Below are 18017 nucleotides of genomic sequence, written 5' to 3' on the forward strand. Positions count from 1 at the left end.
AGAAGTCTAGTCTGAGGGTGTACAATGGTCCAGGGTAGAGGTTTAAGGACTTCCTGCATTTGAAGGCCAAAAAGAAGATGAGCCAGAGGAGGAATAAGACCACAAGAGTGAGTCCTAGAAGCGTTAGGAGAGACTAGTTCATGGGGAGAGTGGTGAATGAGGGTGAAGCTTGCTGACAGGCCAGTTAAGAGGTGGGCCGACGACGTCTTTGATAACCTAAGGGAGGACTTTTTAAATAAAGCGTTTAGTCTATGCTCATTTTTTGAAAAACTAAATCTTTGTTTCATTAACAACATTCAAGCAGCTTTCTAATCCAGTATTATCTTTCTGTACATTTATACACCAGTTTTTTAGGCACCAAAGATAGCTGCTCACTGTGATGATTAAAATTTAAAATTTGCTTTTAGGAGTAGCATTTTGGAGGCTGGGTATAGATTAGCATGAGAGCTGAAATCCCCTGGGGGCACAGTCTAAGGGGATCCCCACACTTGCATACGTTTACCTCCAGGGACTGTCCCTGCCATCTTCCCAGGCTCTACAATATAAAAAAAGTTACAAGACTTCTTGGAAGAATTATAAGTTCAGTGATGTCTTGGAAGACTTAGGACTTCTTTGAAGGGAGTATGTATGCTTGTCCATGGCCACTGTGCATTTCTCTTAAATGTATGCTTTTCATTTCCACTCCAGTTGCTGCATTCTTTGATCTGGTCTTGAGCACCAGTCATTTAGCCTAGTGCCACAGCCTCGACCTTCCTTGTTTTCTCCCGATCCCTTCCCTCCCTCCAATCATGCTGGCCAAACTGCTGGCTTCTACTGTCTAAATCGTTAATTTGCATTGCATAATTTATCTGGAAACTACTGTCAGGTTCTCAGCAACTACAGAATCAAGTCTAAATATGACTCTTTATGATTTGGCCCCAACCCACCCTTCAAGTTTATAATTTCTTACTTTCTGTTTCATTTACCCTTTTCCTCATCCACATCTGAATACAAGTTAATAACTTTCATGCTTAGGGACTTCAGGTCATTTTTGTTCTCTCAGCTTGGAATGCCCAAAACAGAGTAAATTAATTTCTAGAAGACATCCACTTGCAGAGCAAGTTCATTATAAATCCATTTCTATAGAGAATGCTCCTCCTCGATCACCAAATTTAATTGTCCAGGATCTGTCACTGTGTCATCTTGATAGCCTGAGGGAGACCCTCCACGAGTTTTACTTCATGCAATCTGCATTTGTTTTCATGTTAATGAACTAGCCTTTTAGGTTTAACATTGAATTTCTACTGCATGAGAATTTATTATTATTTATGTTCTCTTGTTTACTGAATCTCTCAAAAATGTCATCTAACTGCCTTAGTATTTTACAGATGAGCCCAGAAAAGATATCGTCCTTTCTTAAAAACCCAATAATAATAGCTAAATAGTAATTAAAATAACTTTGCTGGAAACTTACAATGTGGAAAGTATTATTCTAATTACTTTTTATAAATAAACTCATTTAATACTTACAATAATATGCTCTATTATTATCTTCGTCTTACAAATGAGAACCCTAAAGCAGAGAGAATAAGTATCTTGAGGAATATTATAAAAAACAACCAAGTATTGAATCTCAGATTTCAATTCAGGTTATATGGTTCCAAGTTCTGTTAATGATGAACTAATCCTCAAACATGCCTTCCTAGTCTATATTAGGAAAGAGGGAATTTTTTTAGGGACGGAGAAATAGTGGTTTATATATTCTCTTTTTCAAAGGGACTCAATTGAATTTTACATTAAATTATATACAATTTTTGGACTTTAAAATTATGGCACAAAAACGTAATAATGTCTTAAATTAGTACAGCAACTATTAACTAGAAATTGCTATAGTTATTACATAACAAATTCCCCTTTCTTTCAAATGTAAAATAGTGCAGTTTTGTTTTTTTTTTAATTGAAGTGCTGCCAGTTACAATGTGTCAATTTCTGGTGTACAGCACAATGTCCCAGTCATGCACATACATACATATGTTCATAAAATAGTGGTTTTAGCATAATATGTGTGTCTTTTTCAGTATATAGCAGTGCTCACTAAGTACTTTCAATATGTGTTAAAATATATTTTTAAAAAAATTCATAAAGCTATAAAGCTTTACCTTCACATAATCATCTAGAATCAATATGAAAAATTCTATTATTTAATAAATGCTTTATTACAACCACTATTTTAATTTAAATTAATTATTTGTTTATAAGGTGTGTGTACAACCAGTATTCCTCTTCCTCATCCACTTGTTCTTATCCCAGTGTAAGTCAAATAGAGCCCTGAGACTGTCACATTAAATGTCATTTTACTGGGATCTCAGCACAAAAAGACATTTTGTGATTTTTTTCATAAATTCCATCAGTAATTAAATTCAGAATCCGCATGACCGATGTTACTTGAACTATCTCTTTGTGCCTAATAGTAGCCCGCCTTCCTGATGTGTGGTGTTACACACTTTCAAATCTTGGATCCCTAACTATTGAAAAGAAAATTAAAAGTCTACATTTTTAAGGATATAAATTATAATACTTCATACTCAGTACATTTTATCTAAGGACTTTAAAAAGGCATAGAAGTGTTAATTAAACTTTTGTGGGATTTTATTTTCTTTTAGATATGTGTGAAAAGGGATCACAGTATCATCATATACTACTAGACATTAGAGTCGCCCAAATGATTTTAAAGATAAATGTACTCTTTCACTGTTTCCTCCTTTTAAGTTTGAATAGATATGAAAGACCCATGATAAACCAAATGCAGTACCTTTTAAAAAAACCTGATCATATTAGATTCCAATCTTTAAAAATTGATCAAAAGGAAGAACTGTATCTTCATGGAGTAGCAAAAAGAGCATTTCAATCATGAATACTTTGGTCACAGTTACTTTAACTTTTTTTTCCAATCACTCCTAGTATGAACTTCCTTTTTTGTACCTCCATCTTCACTCTCACTGTGGTGGGCCTTTTAACGATATTTCAGTCTATCTTGAGTTTACTATTTAACTCAGATGTGCTTAAATTCTATTTATTGTAAGAGACTTTATGTTTTGTCTCCTAGATCATTAATTACTTAATGCTCAGTATGGACAATACACACAAGTTCCCATTCCAGATCTTGCCACACCCGAGCAGCTGCATCTCTCAGTGGCCCGTCCCACCGAAGTGTCAGGGAGGGCTGTTTACAAAGATAAAAGAGGCACTATTTTTGCCCTGATAGTTTTATTTCAGGGAGAACTCCTGAGAACTGAGATGAGTCAGTTAACACATCACAATTTGAAGAATCACATTCATCTTTGTATTCCTTATCACAAGAGGAGTCAGTCTACCCACAGTTTGGTTGGCTTTCTGGAAATTCCATTTCATGTATTGTTTGTTCTTGGCAACATTAAAAAAAAAATAGTCCCTCAGGGAGCAAACAATTTCATGGGACTCACCCTGTGATTTCCTTTCCCTATTTAGTGGTCTGGGGTGAGTATCTATAGACAGTGTTTTGTCAGAAGAAAAGGCTGACAAGCCTTGTGGACTGACATACTCAGCAAGATCATGAAGGAATATTTCAAGGTCTGTGCTGGACGACAGTCTCTGCCAACACTGTTTTATCTGGTGAATAATATCAACATCATAATTGTTTCCTCACGCTTGAATTCCTGGGTGAAAAATATGCATTGCACTGAATTTAAGTGCAATATATATTAGGAGATTTTGATAAAAGTAGAGAGCTGTGTAATGACAACCACAGTCACAATGACATGAAACCTTTCTATCACCCTAGAAAATCATCTCCTATTTATTATGGAGCACGGTATGAAGGAAAATTATATTAATGGAGGACTCAGGCCTTCCAAGAAGCTTTACCTCATTCATCTCATATCCTGTGAATAAATGCTATTAGTTCCAATACACTGATGGTGAAATAAAAGTAGCAGTGTGGTTGTAGAGCTGGCTTTCTTCAACAGGTCTGGGCTCCCTCCAAAGCTTATCCTTCTTGAACTAGACCAACTTACTTTTCTTAGGAAATTACATAGCAGGCAAACTAGCCCAAGTTCACACCAAAAAATTAGAACTTACTCCTTTTTCCTACTATTCCTACTACTGAGGTTGTCCTTTAAATAGATCAAGGTAATAATTGTTTTTACATTTTAACATATTTCTATGGCAAGATCTAGAGAAAACTGAGTAGTGAGGGTTTAAGTGTGCAGATCTTTGTAGGATTTATTGCATATCCTCATTTCCTTCTCCCTTTTAACAATAACAGCTGCAACTGTCTCTCTTCTTGTCTTTCATTTGCTATCATTTCTGCCTTAAATTTTCCTCTATTTCTTACCCACAAATTTTGAAACCTGCAGTCTTCCTGATGGATATTTCTTTTGTCTCTGTGTATGGGAAGTGGATCAATTTGTCCTCTGTGCCTTCCTTGTCCCATAGGCCTACTTCTGTGATTATAGTCACCGTATTCTGTGGACATCCCTTGTTTTCAAATCTGTTGTAGACAACAGAGTGAAAACTTTGAACAAAAGTTATATGGTTGACTCTTGCACAATGCAGGGCTTAGGGATGTGGCCCTCCCCCTAGTTAAAAACTTGAGTATAATTTATAGTCAGCCCTCTTTATCCCTGGTTCCACCATATCCACAGTTTCACCTTATCTGCAGTTCCTCCCTATTCTTGGTTCCATATCCGCAGATTCAACCAATCAAGAGTCCTGTGGCACTGGAGTATTTATTATGGAAAAAATCCACGTGTAAGTGGACTCATGCCTTTCAAACTCCTAGTGTTCAAGGGTCCACTGTCTATCTTCCCTCTTTAGATCCTGCAGACAGCAAGAGAACTGGGACTTACAAGACCACAAGTGGAGGACTGACGGACTGAACAAATGTAGCAGAGTGGAAAGGCAGTAGAATGAGTGATTAAGTACATAGACAAATAATGAAACACTTTAAATCTAGCTCTCTCTTACAGAGTTTTGAGATAATTAAATGGAAGTTTGTGTGTAAAGTGCTTATAAACCTACTTGGAATATAATAAATATTTAATGGATATTATTAATATGAGGAAATTGGGAGCCCAGTGTCAGAACTAATTTACCAGCTTTGCCACCCCAGCCAACACAGATCATCGCCTGGAGCCCTCAGCTCTCTTGGCCATGCCTCATGTATTCTCTCCTTAGTAAGATTACTTCCTTAGAAAGAATTTTAGATATCATTTATATTTCCTTTATTTTATTAAAAAATATGTACTGAAGTATTAAAAAAAAAGTAGGTAAGGGGGGAGGGAAGGGTGTATAGCTCAGTGGTAGAGCACATGTTTAGCATGTATAAGGTACTGGGTTCAAGCCCCAGTACCTCCATTAAAGTAAAATCAATGAATAAATGAAACCCAAGCCCCCCAAATTAGGTAAAATTTGAGTGAAATAACTCGTGTAGTCTGCATGCTGTGCATTCTACTGAAGGACATGGAAGAGAGCCAAGGTATTATTTTTCCAGAAATTTGGATTTGACAAGCACCCTACTATGGATTCTAGTCTGATAAATTTATGAAACATTTTATTTAAATGAAGCTTTTAGAATATTTAACATTGATTCCCAGGCAGAGTTTAAATACTTGGCTTTGGGCTTTTTTAGTGAAAATGCAAGTGAAACCCTTGGATATTCTACTAAGGAAACACTTACATGTATAGCTTTGACTTGCACCCTAGAATACATTCGAAATTCAGGGACTGAGTCTCTAAAATGTTTCTAAATTATTGGAAGTGATAGTCAAACTCCTCTGGCCTGTACCTTCCCAGAACAATGTTGAACTCTCCATTTATTCAGACAAACAATGTTTTCAAATAACAGTTGTTGTAATGTAGTGTCTAACAGGTGCCAGGCATTTAATGCTCATTTTCTCCATTTATAACAAAAACCTTACATTGAAGGTGTTCTTGTCCTCATTTGGCAGATGAGGAAACCAAGACTCTGAGGAGCTACACAGTTTGACTGGGGTCCCATTGCTTTTAATTTCTAAGCCAAGGTAAGAATTTATTTATTTTTTTTTCTGACTCCGAAACTCATTCAGTTTCCCCAAGGTCAGTGGTACCTCATTCTAGTGTTAAAGTAGCAAAAACAACGTAATTTTTTTTCCAGAAACAGCCATCCCATTTCAGAAGAGATCTGTTTTGAAGATTGTGCTCATTTTTGTCTAATTACAAGTTATGTTTTAATTAACAAAAAATATATTTCAAGGTTTAAGAAAATGTAACTTTTTTTTTCCTCGTGCTGTGGAGAAAGTGTGAGAATGGAGAAGTGGTATATAATTCTTACTCATTGTTTAAATTCATATGTGGCTCCCCCTGCCAACTTTATTGAGGTGTAATAGACAAATAAAATTAAGATATTTAAAGTGTATAATGTGATGATTTGATAGATGTATATGTTGTAAAAGGATTCTCGTCATCCAGTTAACTAACACATCCATCACACACATATATTTATCTTTTGTGTGTGTGAAAGAACATTTAAATTCTACTTTCTTGGAAAATTTCAGTTATATAATTGAATATTGAGTGTTATAAGGTATAATAGTCACTATGTTTTACCTATGGCTTTTTTTTTAAAGTTAAATGGATGCAATAACTCTAGCACTCTTACAGAAGTCAACAAGTCAGGCATGCCAGTTGCTTAATGGATGGCATTAATTGAAAAGTTAGTGTCATTCCTTCACACCGGTATCATTAATGCAGCCCTCTTAATCCTCTTTATGGTTAGCAAGGACCTTCATGCAAAATAAATTAATTTTAAAGTGAAACTGACAGTCACCTTATATTCTGGACATTTCTTCTTTCTGACTCTTTCATTAAGAGCTAGGTTGATTTCCTTAAATGCACAATATTTTCAGGAGGAAATACAATTAATAAACAAGCACAGGCATGCTAATTAAAATAATAGTATGTACTTATTTTATGCATATATTAAATTAGCAAATATTTTGAAATGAACCATCCGGCTTGGCAAGGCTGCTTCTGCTCTCTGAGCTGGGCTAGGTTTCCCCCTTGTGGTTTCCCAGGGTAAACCTTCACCACAGCACTTCTGCAGTGTTCTCATTCAGGGCTTACAGGTTTGATTACCTGTATCAACAGACCTCTTTGGTTCCAAGCAAAAACACTGATTCTGGACAAGTTAAACTAAGAGAGTTTACTGACAGAACATCAGGATTTCACACTATCAAGCAGGAGACAGGAGAGATAAGCAGTTCTGGGAGGCAAGGATAGAAAAAGAAAAGAGAGGAAAAAAAGTCTTGTATTTGGGAAATTTGAGCAATGCCCCCTACTGGAATGAATGTACCCAACCATTTGTAGATGTTCATACTCTTTTCAGTATTCAAATTCTAAGGAGAGAGTGTCCGATTAACTTACCTGGGATACTAGCCCAGAAGTTGAGTAGGGCAAGGAATGTATTATGCCAAGTATACCTGGAATGCATGTATATTTGCTTATCTCCACCCTGATTATCTCTTGAGAATGCAATAAGCCTCCAGAAAGCTATCAGTGACTCTTAGGAAAAAAGGAGGGCGATAAGAGCAAATATTAACTGGTTTATATGTTCTTTGAAGTCCACATTTTTTTTAAAATTTCCAGTTCGTAGCATAATGTCCTGTAGTTGCTGCTGAATAAATGTTTCTTGATTCTTACTATGTGTAGTAAATTAAATTCTCACATTGTGACCTTATTCTGCTACCCATAAAAACATTCATTTCTCTTTTCATTCTGTATCTATTCTTCCCTCTCCTCTTCTCCCTTCATTAATAAATGATGAAAAGGAAAAAACACATCATACTAACATGTATTTTGGGGCTTAAGATGTGCAAGTTGCGGCAGACGCAGTGGGGAATAGTCAAGATGTCTTCCCAGTAGGAGTGAACAGCCTAGCCTGAAAGATACAGGACAATGCCTGGATCAATGGACATGATGTGGAGTAGAGCCTTGTAATACGCAGACTGATGCTCTTCAAGTTATCAGCTCTAATAGTCAAAACCTAAGGAGAGCCTCATACTTCAGCCACTGAAGAATAACTACATTTTTTGGATAAATTTAATCGATAGAATATGGTTCGGAAATGCAAAATACAAATGTATAACTGACAAAGCAATATGAAAAACATTTATAATTTATGTGTGGAAAGTAGAATATAAAATAGTATAATTTTAAATGTGTGAAATATGCACACATAAAGGGATACAAACAAGGAATCTGAGAACCCAGAGAAAAATAACTAAAATAATAGATGAGTTTCATTTTTAATTTTTAAATACAGTTATAGTACTGTTATAAAATGAATATAATTTATCAAAATAAATTGGGCTACTTAATCCATTTTTAGATTATTCAACAAAACATGCTAAGATTGCTCTGCGCCTATTAATGTGACTGACTTCCATTCTCTAACAGCCTATTTGCAGGTAGGGCTTTGTTGACAATGTCAGGAGAGACTTGTTTTCGTGTTAGTGTTTACTTCTGCTTCTTCAGTTCTCAGTAGCTTTATAACTTCGTTGTACCTACAGATTTCCAGCCACAAGGAAAAAATAGTATTGAAAGTGAAATAAATATTAGTTAGAATAAATGCTTCTCCTAACCCTTTCTCGTGCTCCGATTTTTACTGCTCTCAACCTTTCCTGGGAGTTGCAAGTGCTTTAAACTCTTTTTATTTAAACTGAACACCTCGTTTCTTTTCAATCTCTGTTTCAGTTGAATTTTCCAAACTATGCAGATTCTAACCTTTTTTTCTTCAAATAAGAGAAGTGTGTTTTGTCACATGACCACTGTTAATACCTTAGTTCAGCCCTTTGACATCGCCACCTGATTTTTTCAAAGATTTGCTTTTTGTTTGTCTGTTTTGTTTCTTTTGAGGCGTGGAGGTAATTAGGTTTATTATTTTTTTAATAGAGGTACTGGGGATGGAACTCAGGACCTCATGCATGCTAGGCATGTGCTCTACCACTGAGCTATACCCTCCCCCTGCCACTTGATCTTAAGTAGCCCTTTTCTGGATTTCCCCACCAATTTCTTTTCCATTCCCAATCTTCACCCTGACTGCTGCCACATCATTCTGTTGGGAACCTAATGATGCCACACTCCTCCATTAAAAGTGTTTAAGTGGTTTTTAAAGACTGGTCAATAATATACACACTCATGGCCAAATATTGGAATCTCCTTCCTCTCAAGTATTATCTTCCCTGTCTACACTCCTCTTATCCTGTAACCAGCCAATTGTCTGACATACCGTTTCTTGATCATAATTCTAACCCTCCCACCTCCATGCTTTTCTTATATTATTTCATTCATGTTCTCTCTCATAGCTGCCATCATCTGTCAAACTTCCCCTTTCCTTCAATACCCATCTCAAAAAATATCCTTCCAAGATACCCTTTCTCATTACTCTAGAGATTTGCTTTCAACCTTTTCATTGAACACATGACTCTGTTTCTCTCCCTTTTATAATATTTAATATGCATTATACTGGAATCATTCATGTAAGTAAAATCAGATTTTATCATCTCTGTCCAGACAAGGGCTACCAGTTTCTCATCTTGGATCCACCATTTAGTACCTACCTCAGTGTGCTGCCCTGTGTGTTAGCTTAAGGGCCGACTCCAAAGCTTGATTTCCAGCTTAATTGGTTTAATTGTTTTCCTAGTTTAGAGGGAATATTCAGAGTGGATAATAGAAAACATAAACATGCAAAAGGAGGACAAAAACAGAAAGAAACAAAAAACAAGAGAGAAGAAACATACCTATTAATATTCCACAACTAAATGAAACTTGGATTAATATAAAGAAAAAGAAGTACCTTAGTTACTAACTTATTTACTTACTTACATACATATTTATTTAGTACTTAAGGCCAAACAGGTAAAATTAATATATTAAGGGCTATTTTAGTAAAATGGGTGTCTTATTTTTCATTAGGATTGTAAAACACCTTGCCTGCCACTGTGCTGTTCCTCCAACCCTGGGGTCTCTAACCATCTGTCTTCCTTTTGCCACCTGTCCCAGCTCTCATTTAACAGCATTTATACTGTATTCAGAGATAACAGTTGTATTTTACGAAAATAGGTACTTCACCATCTCATCCCGTCAGAAACCCTCCGACCAGAATTTTAATTCCCCCGAAGTTTCTCTTTTTTGCTTTAGGTTGAAAGAAAATTGAGAACACAAACTATATAGATCATTACCTATCAAAATATTTACTGCAAATGTTTAATATTTATCAAATAGAATTAGCATAGATTTAAAGCTTGAAGGAATGTATATCTCAAAAACTAGTAAATTGAGGACAAATTTGATAAAGTAGAAAGTGTAGATGTCTGAGTTTTACTTGCTCAGTTAATAGAGAATTGGTATGAGAACCCATGTACTCTTTCCCAGCCTAAAACTCGTCATTGGCTCCAACAACTCGCCTCAGATTTATTGCTTTGATTCAGAATCTTACTTCCCTTTTGTAACTTCGTTATTTTTCCATATTTTATTCCAATACCTGAGAATTTTCTGAAGGGCTAAATAGTGCTAAAGAGCCCCTTTGTGATAAATTCAACAAATGGTGGTTGTGTCACAGATACATTGTTCCAAAACACACAGGATTCTAAACAACTTAGAACCTAACTGCAGTTTTCCTCCTTTGTAATATTCTAAAGAGAATACTTAATTTCAGTATCTAGCCTCATCTATATCTTAATTTAATTGGCGGGAGTTTTGGACTTTGTTCTGTCATAGTTAATTCTACCTGGTATAGTTTTGGTTGGTCAATTATGTGTTTGCTTTTGATTTTGCTATGTTCTTTCAGAGTTTAACAAACAAACAAACAAGACTTCAGAGGCTCAATTTAATCAGACTCCCTTGCAATACAGAACCAAGGCAACACAGACTCAACCAAGACTTCTAATGAATCATTGCAGAGCCTAAACTCCTCTGTTGGCTTTACTTATGTTCACTTCTTTTTTTAAACTCCAGAGAATTAAGTCAGTCTAAGAAAAATAAGGAATTCCATGCCTCATATAAGGCTTTTAAAGACAGTAAGCTGCTAGCCTCAGTTACAGAGATCCTTGGTACATGTCCTTTTTAATACAATTTTGATTCATCAGAAATTTCCAAATGAGATATCTGCATTGAAACCAAAGATGTATGTATAAAATAATTTTAAAAATTCCAAATTATGGTAGGTCACATGGTCGGGTCTGATGATCTGATAGCTATGTTTTATTCAATGTGATGACACCAAAAATAGCAAAATTAAAATAAAAATTGCTGTTTGCACCCTTATGGGACCCACACATTTACTGTTAATATACAGACATTTTGATTGAAAGAAAAGAAGGCTGAGAAAAGAAGAGGAATGGAACAAACTAAACTTAATTGAGTATCTACTTTGGGCAATGTATTTTATTAGATATTTTCATAAATTTTATGTAATCTAATCTTTCAACAACCCTTTCACATATGCATTATTTTATCCATTTACAGAAGAAGAATGAGAACATCAGTCAGATAAAGAAACTTTCCCAAGTTCAGACAGCAGGTAAGTTGTAAAGGAATTTGAAGCTGGGGTGAGCAACTTTTCACCCTTTTCTCTATATCATGTTTCCTCCAGAAATGGACTAGGAACTAGCTCACATGTGTGTTGTACCTACTGTGCATTTCCCAAATGTGTGCTGCATCTATTATAATATTTTTAATCCAGTGTTAACATTTTAAGAATAAGCATCATTATACCCATTTTTACAAAGAGAAATGAAACCAATAGAGGTTAAATCTGTCTTTCCCTGGTACTAATCAACAAAGAAGGGAAAGTTTGTGTTAGTGTTTTCAACAGTCCAAAAACGTATAAAGGAACCTGAAAGAATGAGAAAATGGAAAAAAATAGTGACTTTTCCGTGAATCAATTTCCTGTTTCTTTCTTAATTTAAAGCTTGCAAATTTATTTTGATGTTGGATATTTCTTATGTTTTGGGTCCTAACATGTAAAAGCTTGTAGTTGGATTTGTAGTTTTTGCTTTATTTGCTTCAATGTCAAGTTTTGTAGTTCGTAATCTCAATTTTTGTTATTGGTGTTTAATTTCACCACCTTAGACAGTACAAACTTTTGGGAATCTAAAACCTTTTCAGGTTAGTATGTTTAGTATGTTGTTTAACTTACTCATATTTTCACAAATATGGAGTTGGGACGCAAATTTAGATTAACACCTGTTCTTACTACAATGTAATTCTACCGATTAATTGAGAATACACCAATATAACACCCCTCCCATCATGGACTTTGTGTTATTTTTCACGCAAAGAGCTAAGTAATTAAGATTTATCTAGTTACATAGTTTTGGTGTTATTTTGAATGCTTTTCATGCTAGATTATCACATTTTGGTAGATGGCAGATTGTGGTCAAAAAGCACAGAAATAAACTGATTATTAGGATAGTATTGGTGGAGATTTGTGGATCAGTGAGATGATGTGTCATCATTTTAATAAAGATGCATTTGCAGCTCATCCTATTTCATAATTTACAGACCCAGCTGTGTTCCTCTCTAGGTCTTCTGTATAATTAAATGGGCAAGCTGCATATTGTGCATGATATTCTGATCAAACTGCATATTTTATTACTTAATTTCCAAAAGCAGGTACTTCTTCTAATCAGATTGAATTTTTAAGTAATCAAGTATTTTGAAGACCTGTGCCTATCCTTTTATTGTGCTCTCTTGTTTAATTCTTAAGCCTACTATTTTCATTTTTTGTTCTCTTTAACATAGAAAGTAGTTCTTCCATAAATTTAATCAATTAGCCACCGTGTCTAGATACATATACACCCATTGCATTCCTTGGTGTTATATGCACACGAATATTGAAGGAGGAGACAAATTTAGACTTAGTTACTTTGAGTTATATGACCATGTTCTCTGGTGGAGGACCAGGGGAAATAGCAGGGTAGCAAGGATGCTTATAACCTTTCAACTTCACAGAATTTATTAGCCTTGGGAATTTGTCCTTTAAACTGCTCATTAAAAGATAGTCATTAGCCGTGGGACCACATTAAGGAGTGCCTGAGCAAAGTCATGGAAATGCGAACTTGCAGGGTAGGATAGCAGAAGAACAAGTATTACGCTGAGTTTATAGCATTTGGTGCCCCTTAGTTACGGGGACTGGAAACAGAAGTGTTCTTGGATAAAAATTCTAAATGTAGACAGGCTGAATTATGAAGTCTCCTACAGGGAAATGGGAAGTCATAATTTTTGGCAGGAAGTTAGTGGGGTTTTTTTTGTATTGTTTTGATATAACTTTTGTGTATTACATAATATGATAAAACCCCTGATTTCAGGCTGACTATGGATAGATTACAGAAATATGCAACTCAAGAGAGAGGGTTTAATGGAACAATTTGGGAAAGAGATACTGGTAGCTAATAACCTAAGACTTCTGAAGGCAACAGGAGAATCAGAACCTAAAATCAACACTGGCTGAGAGCACATTAATAACGAATCTTCCTCACTCCCAACCTCACTTTCATTTTTATTAGAACTCTCTTGAAGGTTCAAGCTACATTTATGGAACTGAACCCAAAACTCATGGCAGGATTGAAGGCAACGCAGTCTGCAGGCAGCTAGAAAGACTTCTAGACAGCAAAGTACAGTGCTCATAGGGTAGGGGTTGCTGACACACCCATTGGACCCGGTAGATGAGTGGCATTCTAATTAAAAGTGCTTTATACTGATAAACTTGGACTCATCTACCCAGAACTATAGAGTAAGCAGCTCAGAAGATTTTTTAAAATTAGTTTCATAAAAAAAATAGTTTAAAACCTTGCCCACTGAAGGCTAGCCTTCTACAACTGTCAACAACATTCATTTTCTACCTTTAAGATAAAGCTTTCATTTTAGGGTAATGTGATAACAAATATGTATGTACAAATTAAGTTGGATAAAGTATTTTGGGGATTTTTTGTTTGTTTATTTTTCTTTCTCTCTATTATTTTCTGATCAGGGAGTTTAATGGACAGATTTACAAGATAGACTGTCTCCTGGCTTGAAATCAATGAATGTTAAAATTGTAAGAATTAGGGTGTCTTCCTTGTGTTAGTCCTTTGTATTGTGCAAAAGGTGGAGGAAAGATAACTGGAGAAAAATATAAGTTGGAGAATAAATCAGGCTTCAAATATATACATTTCAGTCATAGAAAAAAAAGATGTTTTATTTGGAAAAGGGATTTTTTTGTTGTTATTCATTCAATTATAAAATGGATCTTATAAACAAATTCATTAATGGAACCCTGAAACTATGACTTAAATAATTTGAGTATTCTGTGAACTGAAACTCTGACAAATTGAACCAAGTCTCTGCTCCTTGTCAGCTGGGAACAGAGAACTGCCTTGACAAGTCCATGCTAGATCCAGAAGGACTCAGTTCATGATAGAGGAAGAGAGAGCTAGGTCTAAACATGTGAAGAGTCCCAGGAATCCTTCAGTGAGCCTAGACAATTTCCAGTGGCTGTGTGTCGTGGCAAGAATTTTACATAATTATCCCTGTGGAATCCTACTTGGGATTCTTTTTTTTTTTTCCTTTTTTTTTTTTTTTTTAAATCTTTGTCTTCTTTATATTTGAGATTCTATTTAAACTTCAATGTAGAGAAAGAACTGTGAAAATGTATGTGCCTGTAGTCACATTTCTGAAGTGATATTTATAATGCAGAGCTATTTAGTAGCTATTAATTATAGTATAAAAACTTCTGCTTGGCCTGTAAATTCATCTCTGATTTGTCCTGTCCTAGTCATCTCTCTGTTACCCATTTCAGCTAATTCCATTGCTATTGTGCAAGCTGTGTCCTCCCCCAACAGCAAGTCTCTGTCTCAAAAAACTCTACCCATTCCTCAGGGCCCAGTTCATTTCTCAACTCTTTCATGAAGATATTTGAGGTCATTTAAATAAGCCAACAATCATTTAATTGCTTATCTCTGAAAGACACATATCACTGATTAATCATTCTATCCAAGAGAATCTATGATTGGTGTACTTGTAGGAAACCTAGAAAATCTAGAATATGAGAAATCATTTTATTAGGGTAAATGCTTTAAGAGTCATAAAAGTGGTACTATGGTCAATAATGTAAGACACTACATAGTAAACATGAAATAATAGAGGATACAGAATATTAGATTATGATTTTTGGAACATGAAAGACCTAGTTTGGATCTCAGCAGCAATGACTGTGATTTTGAGAAAGTTGCTTACAGTCTTTAATCATCATTTTATTCACTTAAAAATAGGCAGAGCATGTCTCTTTCATAGGCTTTTCATAAGGCTTAAAACACAGAATAATACACTATTTCAGCCTATGATAACAAGAGGTACCTAATAGCAAATCACCTCCTGCCTTTGTCTTTTTATAACTCAGTTCATTTGAAACCTGGAAATAATATGATTTACCTCATAAAACTGTGGTGAGATTTAAATGAACTTATTCATGACAATGAACAGTCTCTAGAACATTGTAAGCACTTAATAAATATTCACTAACATAAATATTCTATTATAGTAAAATCCAATGTTTGAGCATATCAGACCACTATAGGTATATTTATTTACTTTAAGATATAACATGAAATACTACATAAAGATACATACAATATATAGCATAGAGCAATATTTTAACAGTAACTTTTGATTAATTCTACATTTAAATAGTTTTCTTTGATTCATTTTTTTGGTCAGCTCTAATTCAACTGTTATTCTTTATATCTTGATATTTGCCAAAAAGACAAATACTGCATGATTTAATTTATATGCAGAATGTAAAAAGTCTAACTCATAGAAGCAGAGAGTAGAATGGTGGTTGCCAGGAGCTTGGGTTAGGGGGTAGGAGCTAAATGGGGAGAGACTGGTCAAAGCATACAAACTTTCAGTTATAAGATGAACAACTTCTTGAGTCTAATGTACAGCATGGTGAATATACTTAATGATACTGTACTGTATAATTGAAATTTGGTAGGAGAATAGATCTCAAGTGTTCTCACCATAAAAAAGGGAAAAAAAACAAAGGTATCTGTGTGAGATGATGGATGTATTAATTAGCTTGACTGTGGTAATCATTTCACAATGTATGCATATATCAAATCATCACTTTGTACATCTTAAATATGCACAATTTTATTTGTCAATTATAGCTCAATAAACCTGGGGATAAAAAAAGTTCATAAAAGAAGTAGAAAAAAAATGTTAGTGATATAATTATTGTGCTTGCATTATAAATATTATCTTTGGGTTGTGATTACTTTTCAAATAATCAAAGTAACTTTTAAAGATACCTTTATATTTATAAAATTATGAAATTACAATTTTTAATTTGGGTAATATGTTTCATATTTCTTTTCATTGGGAATATACATATTTCAATGTGCCTCAGACTCTCTGTGAATGGCATTTTTAACTACCATATGACAGTTTATGACTACTCTTGACATGTACTATATCTTGCTAAATAAGAGAACAAGCATGATCCAATGTTAATTATCAACAGACTGAATTTATTACTTTTATTTCCAAAGATAAGCATTAATAGCTGTCAATAAGAAAATACTTTTCTTATCTTCATAAGATTGTTTTGCATATCCTTAGAACATGTCACCCAAGTCAGAAGCCTAAGGTTTGGGAGCTAAAACAAGATAAGAATTTAATAAAAGAGAGAGAGGTTAGAAATAAAATATTTTTAAAAATACTTCCCTTAACATAAAATGAAACATAATGTTTAGGACGTAACTATGGGCTGACAATAGGTGAAAAAACATGTATTTGTGAAAAACTGCTAATGTTTCAGATAAAAAAGTACAAAATGTATAGTCTTTTTGTTTGAGACTATGTCAGAAAACAGCATGCCTGGTTGATGAGAACAGTAGTTTGACCAAAGTGGGGATAGCGAAAAAACCCAGAAGCTTTGCCAAAAATGGTAGACTTGATTTGAGACAAAGGGTTAGAGGATGAAATCCCATGGCATGGTCAGCAAAAGCAGCAAACTCAGTAGAAAATGAATACTAGCCTGAGGTTAGAGATTCAAAGCAATCACTATCAAAAGTCCCAATTATTTTATCTGGAGAAATAGGTGAAACCATACTAAACTTCATCCTAAATTTCAAGGGACATTGAATGGGCAAAACAATCTTAAAAAATAAGAACAAATTTGGAGGCTTCACACTTCTTGACTTCAAAACATATTACAAAGTTATAATAAGTACAGTAGTGTGGTACTGGCATAGGACAGATCTATTATTGGCCAGTAGAACAGAATGGAGAGTCCAGAAATAAATGCTCACTTACATTGGTCAAATGATCTAAGACAAGGATGCCAATGGAGAAAGGCAAGTCTCCTCAATAAATGTTGCTGGGAAAGCAGATATCCACTTGCAAAAAATCAAGTTGGATTCTTACCTTACATCATGCTCAAAAATTAACTCAAAATATATTAAAGATCTAAGCATAAGACTTAAAATTATATATTCAGTAGAGAAAAGCAAATCAAAGTTACAGTAGATACCACATCATACTCATTAGGACAGCCACTATTAATAAAATGGAAAATAATGTTGAAAAAGTAGAGAAGTTGAAACCCTTGTGTATGGAAGTTCCTCAAAAAATTAAAAATAGTGATCATATAATCCAGTGATCTCACTTCAGCATATAGTTTCAAAAAACATATTTACATGCTCATGTTGAAGGACTTGAAGACATCTGTGCATGCTCATGTTCACTGCAGCATTATTTACAATTGCTACAAGGTGGAAGTAACCCAAATGTCTGTCAACAGATGTGTGGATAAAGAAAATATGGTCTATACAAACAATAGACTATTGTTCAGGTTTTAAAACCAAGGAAATCCTATCACATGCTATAACATAGCTGAACCTTGAGGACATTATGCTGAGTGAAATAAGCTAGTCATAAAAAGATAAATACTGTACAATTCCACTTACCTGAGGTACCAAAAA

General features: G+C 34.6%; 1 long non-coding RNA gene across 2 annotated transcripts in view; it reads right to left on the reverse strand.

The window, feature by feature from the left end:
* Nucleotides 1-8368: 8368 nt before the first annotated feature.
* LOC140698749 (uncharacterized) overlaps nt 8369-18017 on the reverse strand; it is a 254354-nt gene continuing 244705 nt past the window's right edge. For both annotated transcript variants that reach the window (XR_012076636.1, XR_012076635.1), the window contains 2 exons: nt 9615-9693; nt 8369-8558 (listed from right to left, as the gene is read on the reverse strand). This is a non-coding gene — a long non-coding RNA (uncharacterized lncRNA). The remainder of the gene's footprint in view (nt 8559-9614; nt 9694-18017) is intronic.

This window comes from Vicugna pacos, chromosome 10, assembly GCF_048564905.1.
Source record: "Vicugna pacos chromosome 10, VicPac4, whole genome shotgun sequence".
In the NCBI taxonomy this organism is placed as follows: Eukaryota; Metazoa; Chordata; class Mammalia; order Artiodactyla; family Camelidae; genus Vicugna; species Vicugna pacos.